This window comes from Choloepus didactylus, chromosome 22 (genome assembly GCF_015220235.1).
Source record: "Choloepus didactylus isolate mChoDid1 chromosome 22, mChoDid1.pri, whole genome shotgun sequence".
Taxonomy (NCBI): domain Eukaryota; kingdom Metazoa; phylum Chordata; class Mammalia; order Pilosa; family Megalonychidae; genus Choloepus; species Choloepus didactylus.
Genome location: NC_051328.1, coordinates 37749680 through 37758343, shown reverse-complemented (window position 1 = coordinate 37758343; position 8664 = coordinate 37749680).

The window sequence follows — 8664 nt, the reverse complement described above, 5'->3', positions numbered from 1 at the left end:
CTGTGGAGTGGGAGTGAGATCTCAAGAGCCTGGTGGACATTGCTACACTCACACCAGCAAAGCTCAGAGGCCGAAAGGGCAGTGAATATTGGCCAGGCTCACTGAGAGGATTAAAGTACAGGCTGTATGGAGAGTGCCCAAGATAGCTCCTGGCTCTGGGCAGTGCTGGTGGTGAGGATGGCAATAACTTCTCCTCCTTGTCCTCTCCTTCTTCTTTCCTTCCTCTTCCTGCTCCTCCTCTTTCTTGTCCTATTATTCATCACCATTATTATTATTTTACATGAATGGCAGCCATCATTTCTGGAGTTCTTACTAAGTATCTGACCCTATGCTAAGAGTTTACCCACAACATTGAGTTTAATCCTCAAAACTACTTTGCCCACCCCCCTCTACTGCTCCTACTCTATAGACCAGTACTGTCCGATAGAACCACTGACACAAATGCTATTTTAAATTTTCAAGTGGCCACATTAAAAAAAAGTAAAAAAAAAAACAAAAACAGGTAAAATTAATTGTATTTGACTCATTATATCCATAGTGGTATTTCAACATATAATCAATACAAGAGGTTATTAATGAAAGGTTTTGCACTCTTTTTTTATACTGAGCTCATAAATATTGGGGACTTTACACTTGTAGCACACGTCCGGTCACCCCCCCAAATGTGGGGCTCAATAACCATAGGTAGCTGGTGGCTACAGTACTAGACAGGGCAGCTACAGACAAGGACTGAAGATGGGCCAATGAAGGAAGTGTAATGGGTTGAACAGTATACCCCGTGTCCTTCCCAGAGCCACAGAACGTGATATTATTTGGAAAGAGGATCATTGCAGATGTAATTAGTTAAATTAAGATGAGATCATGGTGGACTATGGTGGTTCCTTCATCCAACACAACTGGTGGCCTTATAAAAAGAGGAGGAAAAGCACAGCCACACACAGTGGGATGACGGCCATGTGAAAACAGAAGGATAGAGTGGAAGGACGTGGCCATGAGCCAAGGATGCCAAGGATGGCCAGGAACTGCTAGAAGCCAGGAAGAGGCAAAGAAGGCTCCTCTCCCACAGTCCTCAGAGGGAGGGTGATTCTGCCACCTTGATTCCAGACTTCCGGCCCCCAGAACAGAGAGAGAACACAGGTCTCTTGATTTCAGCCTCCCGGTTCGTAGTGCTTTGTTATGGCAGCCCTAGGAAAATAATACAGTAACTCATTTTCCCAGCTTTCATGGCTCAGTTTAACTACGCCAGTCAAGCTCCAAAGCCTGCCACGGTTTGATGATAGTCACCCAGTTAGAAAGATGCTCAAGGGCATCATAGAATGGCTTCTAGGTCTCCAGGTAGAATGATCATAAATCTGAAGACCCATCCCTCTGAGGATGGCAGGTTGTACCCCATCTCTCTGACCAGCCTATCACATCAAAAGTGCACCTGATTTTGGGGGGGATCCTCTCTCTCTCCCTCTCTTACTCTCTCTCTCTCTCTCTGAAAAGAAATAAAAGGTTTTAGATACAGCTTAGCTCTGTGACACCCCCCCTCCACCCTCCCAACTTCCCTTCCCAGAGGTAACTTTCCAGAGGTAGGTGTGTCCTCTCCACTTAAGATGGATTCTAGTCGAACTTGGCAAGACTGGAATGTCCTAGGGAGTGGAATGATTAATCGGTGCTGGTCCCTGGGGACAATGTGCCACTCGTTTATTTGCCACAGTAAAGAGCACATAAGCCTCAGTAATCTCTCCAAATCACTTTGAATTGCTTGGCTGAAACCCACGTGTTTCTGTCCTGCGGCACATGCACCCCAGTGCTGGGGCCGTGGGAACAGCGTGTCTGCCAAGGTGACTTTGACAGTAGCAGCATGGAAGGGCCTGTCTTCCTTCTTCTTTACCGCCCTCTCAGGGGAGGACACTGGGGAGCTCTGAGTTTTTCTGAAAGGTGATGTTTTCCTGCCCTATATGCCAACAACACCCGAGAGCTGGTTGGAGATGATATTTTCCCCATCCTTGAAAAACAAACAACATTTTGGGTTTTGGCAACCAGCTACATTTATTCAGTGTGGAGGTGGATCCTTGTGGTGCTCCAGACACACTGTTCCTGTAGAGCCTATGCTCCTGGGTGACAAATGTAATGTATTTCTACCACCTCAGATAGGGAGGTCCTGGTGCCCAAAAAAAGCATGTATCCCTAACACCTAAGCTGATCATCCAAGTTAAAAAGAAATGCAAAATTCACAATACTGTATATAATGTTCATTTCATCTAAGGCTTGGTGGTGAGAATAGATGGTGGTGGTGGCTGTCTTAGTAGCATCAGAAGAGGTTAGCCATCCTATTTAAGTTCCCTGGAGTCGAGCCATATATATGTAAGTAGTTTAATCCTTAAAACTACTCTTCAAGGTAGATATTATGTAAACTGATAAAATCCCCATGTGTGGGAACCACAGATCTGATACTTGCCTACTGGGATGAGATCTGGAATCTTTGAAGGCCAACTAGAAACATCCAGATGATCAGCCTGTGGGAGGAGGCAGTGGGAGAGGAGGGGGACAGCTCTGCTACTTCCCTGGGCACATTGCTCTCTTCCTTTTCTGAAGTGGGGGTGGCAGCTTCTTCCTATCATGACACCATCACTGAAGGGATGCCAACATTGACCAATAAGATTTACCATGGGGTGAGCATTGTGCAAAGTGCTTGCGTGCATTACTCAATTTAATTCTCACAGTAACTCTGTTGGATCAGCCAGGGTTCTCTGGAGAAAAAAAACCAGTAGGATATGTGTGTAAATTAAGAGATTTTCTATAAGGAATTGGCTCACGCAATTGTGGAGCTGGCAAGTCTGAATTTTTATGGCAGGTCCCAGGCTGAGAATTCAGGGAGGAGTGATGTTGACATCTTTACTCTGAATGTGTAGGAGAGGCCGGGGAGTAGTGGAGGGTGTAGCATTCAGGCAGAATTCCTTCCGATTCTTGAAACCCTCAGTTCTTGCTGTTAAGGCACCTGATTGCTTGAGGCCCACCCACATTGTCAAGGGGAATCCCCTTTACTTCAAGTTAACTGATGGTAGATGCAAATCCATCTATACCTCTAGCGTAACAACCAGGCCAATATTTGAGCAAATACTTAGACACCATTACTTAGCTGATTTGACAAATAAAAGTAACCATCACAGATGGGGATATGTGTTCCAGCTATGGGGATAAGGTAATCAACATTTATCCAAAGTCACAAAGCTAGTAAGGGACATGGCTGGGATTCAAATTTTTTTTTCAAACTGACACACTATACATTTTGTCACAGTGTGAATTGATACAACTGATTTGGTAAACAATTCGCAATACATTTGAAAGAAAACAAAAATTTTCATTATCTATGATAATGGACTTCTTGAAACTCAGCATTTATAGCCTCCCTGCTCTCCCACATCAGTTACCTGGGTGTTATCTGACATCTTCAGATATGCATAGAGAACAACCCAGGGCCAAAAGTATGAGCATTTATCAGGGATGGTGACAATAACACTCGAGGACCAAGAAGGGATGTGGGGCCAAAATAATATACCCAACATATCAGACTAGATCAGGTTAGAACTTTCAGGAATCAGTTTGGAGATACTGTTTTGGTGATGTACCTGGAAACATTAGGAACTACATACAGTATTCTCACGATATCTGTTAGCTTCATCTTTCTAGTTCTTAAAGGAACTTCACCTCTTTAAACTGGAAAGCAATAGAAGATGCTAACAAGTATAATAATCATCAATAATCATCATTCCAAAGCTTGCTTTCATAACCACTGGCCACCCACCCATCCCACAGTGATCACAAGGGCAGTATGGAAACAATAGGGCTGGCTCACAGCAAAGTCACTGTGACTACCTATCAGGTTACAGAGCACGTACATACTCCACAGCAGAAGACAATTAACTGCTCACCGTGCTCCAGTATCTCCCTTCATCTCGCCTGACTGTGCTAGGCAGGACGTTATGGGTTTTCTGTGTACACACCATTTTATCGCCTACTTCTCCATGTTGTATTCCTGTGAGTGGAGTTCTTATAAACACACTAAAAGAGCAATGTCTAAAGGAGGTGGTGCTCAGGTGGAGTCCAAAGTTGCCAGAAGTCCTCAATCCCACTTCCATCATTGTTTCCCCATGCCCCCACTCCCCAGATTCGAATAGCAATGACCACAAAAGACACAATGAGAAGATTCAAAGTATCATCCTATGGAAGCTACAATTCCATTAGGCTGCAAAAAGGGGACTGAAGTGAACTTGGTCAGTAAATATGGCGAGACACATTGCACTGAGCTCTGATTGAGATAATTGCTCAGCCAGCTTCTGGGCATGACTTGAGTCCTGTGTTGTAACACAGGAAAATAGACTTGGCTTCAGCCACCCGTCTCGGCAAGCTGTTGATTAAAAGTGAGAGAATTGCATATTCTCATCTGCACAACCTTTATAAGTATCTATCTATGGTTTGGTTCGGGTCCAGGCACAAACTCGAATTAAAGGTTGAAATTGATGACTCATAGCCTCGCTGGAAATGCAGGCGAGAAAATGGAGCTGTGAACTAGAAGGAAAATGTGTCTGAGAATGAGAGGGAGAGACGAGTGGACACTCAGACCTGCTCATATCCACATTCTGCCCCATCCGCCCCAGGAGCTCCCATCAAGCTGTGGTGCTGTGGGCAGCAGAGGGCACTATTAATACATCCTGAAGTCAACACCACACTTGAAGAAGAAACAACAGGTTTAGAGTAAATTTGTGTAAAAATATATGGGCAGGGAAAGTCTTGAGATATGGTCATCATCTTTATCCTCTCCAGTTCTCAAATTCAAAGAATGACAAAAATCCAGAGTCACTGTAGAGTGACACTAGTTCTATATGGATCTTTTTGTTTTTATGATCTATACACACTCACAAATCCATGTTAAATAGAGTGATTACTATGGTCCAGCTTCATGGTGGTAATTCCTTCAAATGCATTAGCTTGTTTAATCTCCAGTTCTATGTGGGTAGGTGCTGTTATCCTCTCACCTTTACAGATAAGGAAACTGAGGCTCAGAGAGATCAAGTGGTTGCCTAAAGCTGCCAACCAGTAAGTGACAATGCTGGGACCTGAGACAGGTTCAGCTGCCAAAGCCCACACTTGTAATCATTGTGCTGAAGCTCATCACAGACATCTTCTCCATAGTATGGGAAGAAAACACCAACTCCTAGACTGCCAACAGGAACTGTAGGCTAAGTGAATTCAGTGTTGCGACAACTACACCTCAGAAGGTGTGAAAAGTAGTGATGCTTAAACCCTGCTGCAGCCTGTCTTCCTCCACCAACCGGCCCTGACCTTGTTCCTTCAGAAGTTCTGAGTTAAGAAGTAGGTGACTCTGTCAGAGACTAAACAGCCTCCAGATCCTGAAAATCTGCAAATGGCCCAACGGTTTTAACCTCAAAGCCAACCTTAAGGTGCTATACCGATTGGGGGTTCAGAGGTCACCCGTCACAGAGACCAAGTCAGACCACACTCAGCAAATCAATGGAATTTATTTGGAGGGAAGTGGGAACCCACTGAGGTGAGAGAGGACTTGAGGAAAGGACAGTCCCATCAGCCATAATGGCCAATCCCTCGGCGTTTGGCCTTGGGGTGCCTCAGTTCCCACAGCCTCATGTCTGACTGGCCTTGCTTTGATCCTGTGCCCTCCCCAGTAGGGTATGAGGGAGGGGTGGGACAGTGAGTGCACTCTGCTGGACAGTCCACAAGGACCTCTTGAAGTGGTGGTGGTGGGGAATTTCCCAAAATCAAGGCAGGGTCTTTTCCCAGAAGGGAAGAAGGCTAAATGCTAGGCAAGCTGAATCACTGCCCACAGCAGATATCCTCATGGTGGCCCGATTTCTCAGGGAGCATAAAGTAGAAAATCATATATCCTTTGATCTATCTCTTTCTAGAATATTTAGCACAAAGCATGGTACACAGTAAATGTTCAATAAATGATGAATATATGCATTAATCAACTAATAATTGATGACTTGACTTAATAATGATGAGCAAATGGAATCAAGAAAACCAACAGATTCCATACGAGTTTGACTTTCTACAGACACCACCCATGTGGCCTTATAGTCTTATTACCTTTAAAATAGTCCTCTTGGAAACTCCTATGACTCTTCTGGATCTTTCCCAAAGCACTGCTATGGCTAATATTGCTCATAATGTTACCATTACCTCAGAGGGATGCCAAGGCCATTCCTTTTGGAGCACTGACTCTCAGTGTTGGAAATTCAGGACAGATCTTCCAGTCTAATTCCTTTCCCAGGAATGATGAATACATGGAGCCTGTGCAAACCCCCCCCCCCACCCCCCACTTTGAGACCCCATTTTCGGGACAGATTTTGCTAATGGATCATGGCCCCTTCCCATTGAGCCCAGACAACCAGTAGCAACCCATCAGATGGGGTCCACAAGGAAAACTCGCTTTTTATGCCTAACCCAAGATATTTGGAATCGCTGCTTCTGCATCATAGCCAAGTGATTACCCAGCTTATCCCACCAACTCCATAGACAAGAAATACATTCCCTTCAAGAGAGCATATTTTAGCTTCCGAATTTTGTTAGAAAACCTTTCTTAGGGATACCTCTGGGTGAAAACAGAGACAGACCACCTGTGCCTGCTCTGCCTGCCTCTTTCCAAATTTTTATTAAAAATGCTCCTGAAGCTACAAACAACAGACTGCAGCTGGCCCTTGCAGAAAATGCCATGACAAAAATCCAAGGGGAATTTTCTCTAATTGCATTGACAATAGGGATTGATGGAAAAGCACATTTTTTGGAATGCATGCCATATGTTCTACCCTCTAATTCAGTACAGCATAAATACCCCCAAAGAAAGTAGGAGACATTTCAGCCCCTTACTCCTTTAAATTTCACTTCATGCCCATTATTCCTACACTGCCCAGGAAAGACATAGAAGTCAACCCCCAGGAACATCCTTCTGATACACCCAGAACTAGGGTCATGGAAGGGCCCTTCTCTCACCATCAGTGACTTCTCTTTATTTGCATTCATATTAAGACAATAAACATCAGCATGTGCTGTGACAAAAATTAGGTTTGATTTCTGAGATTCTTGACTACTTAAAGAAAAACCTGTTACTATCAATGTGCCCACATTGTATAAGGAAGAACTGCAAATAATAGTAGCATCTTAGAAACCAAACTGGGGTAAGACAAGCCCCTCCCTCAGTCCAGCAGGATTGCAATAAATAGTTATCTGCTGGCTGGGCTTGCAAAGTGTGCTTGTACATATGCACGTCTGCCGAGATCTGACCAGAGAGAGGTCGACATCAACACCTGACGGAACACTGAAGTGGGCCTGAGGATGTTCTGCCCAGGCCATTGACAAGGCATCCCTGTGCCTCTAAGGAGCAGTAGCAGGATTGCAGCAACGTGGTGCCCAGAACAAAGGAGCCACTAACAAAATAATATGTTGAACAAATGAATATAATAATGATGAATGAATGAGTGGTAAAATGAATAAACTTAAAGGGATAATGGACATAGGGAAAAAAAGAATGTATTTCTCAAAATTAAGAAATGGGCATGGGTTTTGCAGAGCCAGGCCAGGAGCTATGGGGAAGACTGGGTGGAGTGGATGCAAAAGAAAGATGCAAAGCTGAGGGGCTTCCACTGGTGCTCAGTGGGAAGATAAATACTCAATAGCAGAACCAAGGTCCTCCATGGAGGTGGTGAAGAGCAGAAGAGACAAAGTGGAAAGTAATCAGTCATGTCCCTGCAAGCTCCTCAGAATTCCCGGATGGACCAGGAAGCTGGGACGCTTCTCCAAGGCTCCCTTCTTCCCAGACTATCTAAAACAGATTCTTCCCTTTGTCACTTTCCCCTAACTTCACTGTGTTTTCTTCACATTTATTTGCATGTAGGTTTCTTGTCTGTCTCCTGGACTGGAGTGTGAGCTACTGGGCAGGATCCTTATCCGTTCACTGCTGAATCCTGGGCACATGGAGAACAAGGCATGCTACACAATGCAAGAGGATATGAAGGAAAGAAAAAGTTATAACCAAATATTGTTTATTCTTCCAAAGCAATGGTGGTTTAAGGACAGGAAACGTGCCAATATAATGCATCATATCAATATATAAATTTTAAATGTAAATTGAAAAATAAATCAATAAAATGTAATATTTGGTCATAATCAAAAGCAAAAACTTAGTGTATTAGAAATAAAATAAAAGCACTTTGCCTGATTTTAAAAAGCAAAGTCAACTGTCATTATTATATTAAATCGTGAAATGCTAGCAACATTCCTCCTACAATGAGAAAATAGATAATTGCACATAATATCCAAAATTATTTTAAATTTTCTGAGAGTTTTAGCCTATCGAATAAGTTCCACTGAATTATATATTTGAATGTGGTTAAAAAGGGAAATTTTAGGTTGTATGTATGTTACTAGAATAAAAAATTTTTAACAAGAACAACATAGTAATATACAACACATAGTGTGATCCCTAATGTAAACCATGGACTATAGTTAATAGCACAATTATAAAAATGTTCTTTGGTTATAACAAATATACCACTCTAATGGAAGGTGTTAATAATAGTATGGTATATGGGAATCTCTGTTTTTTATGAATGGTTTTTTTGTAAACCAACTTCTCTAAAA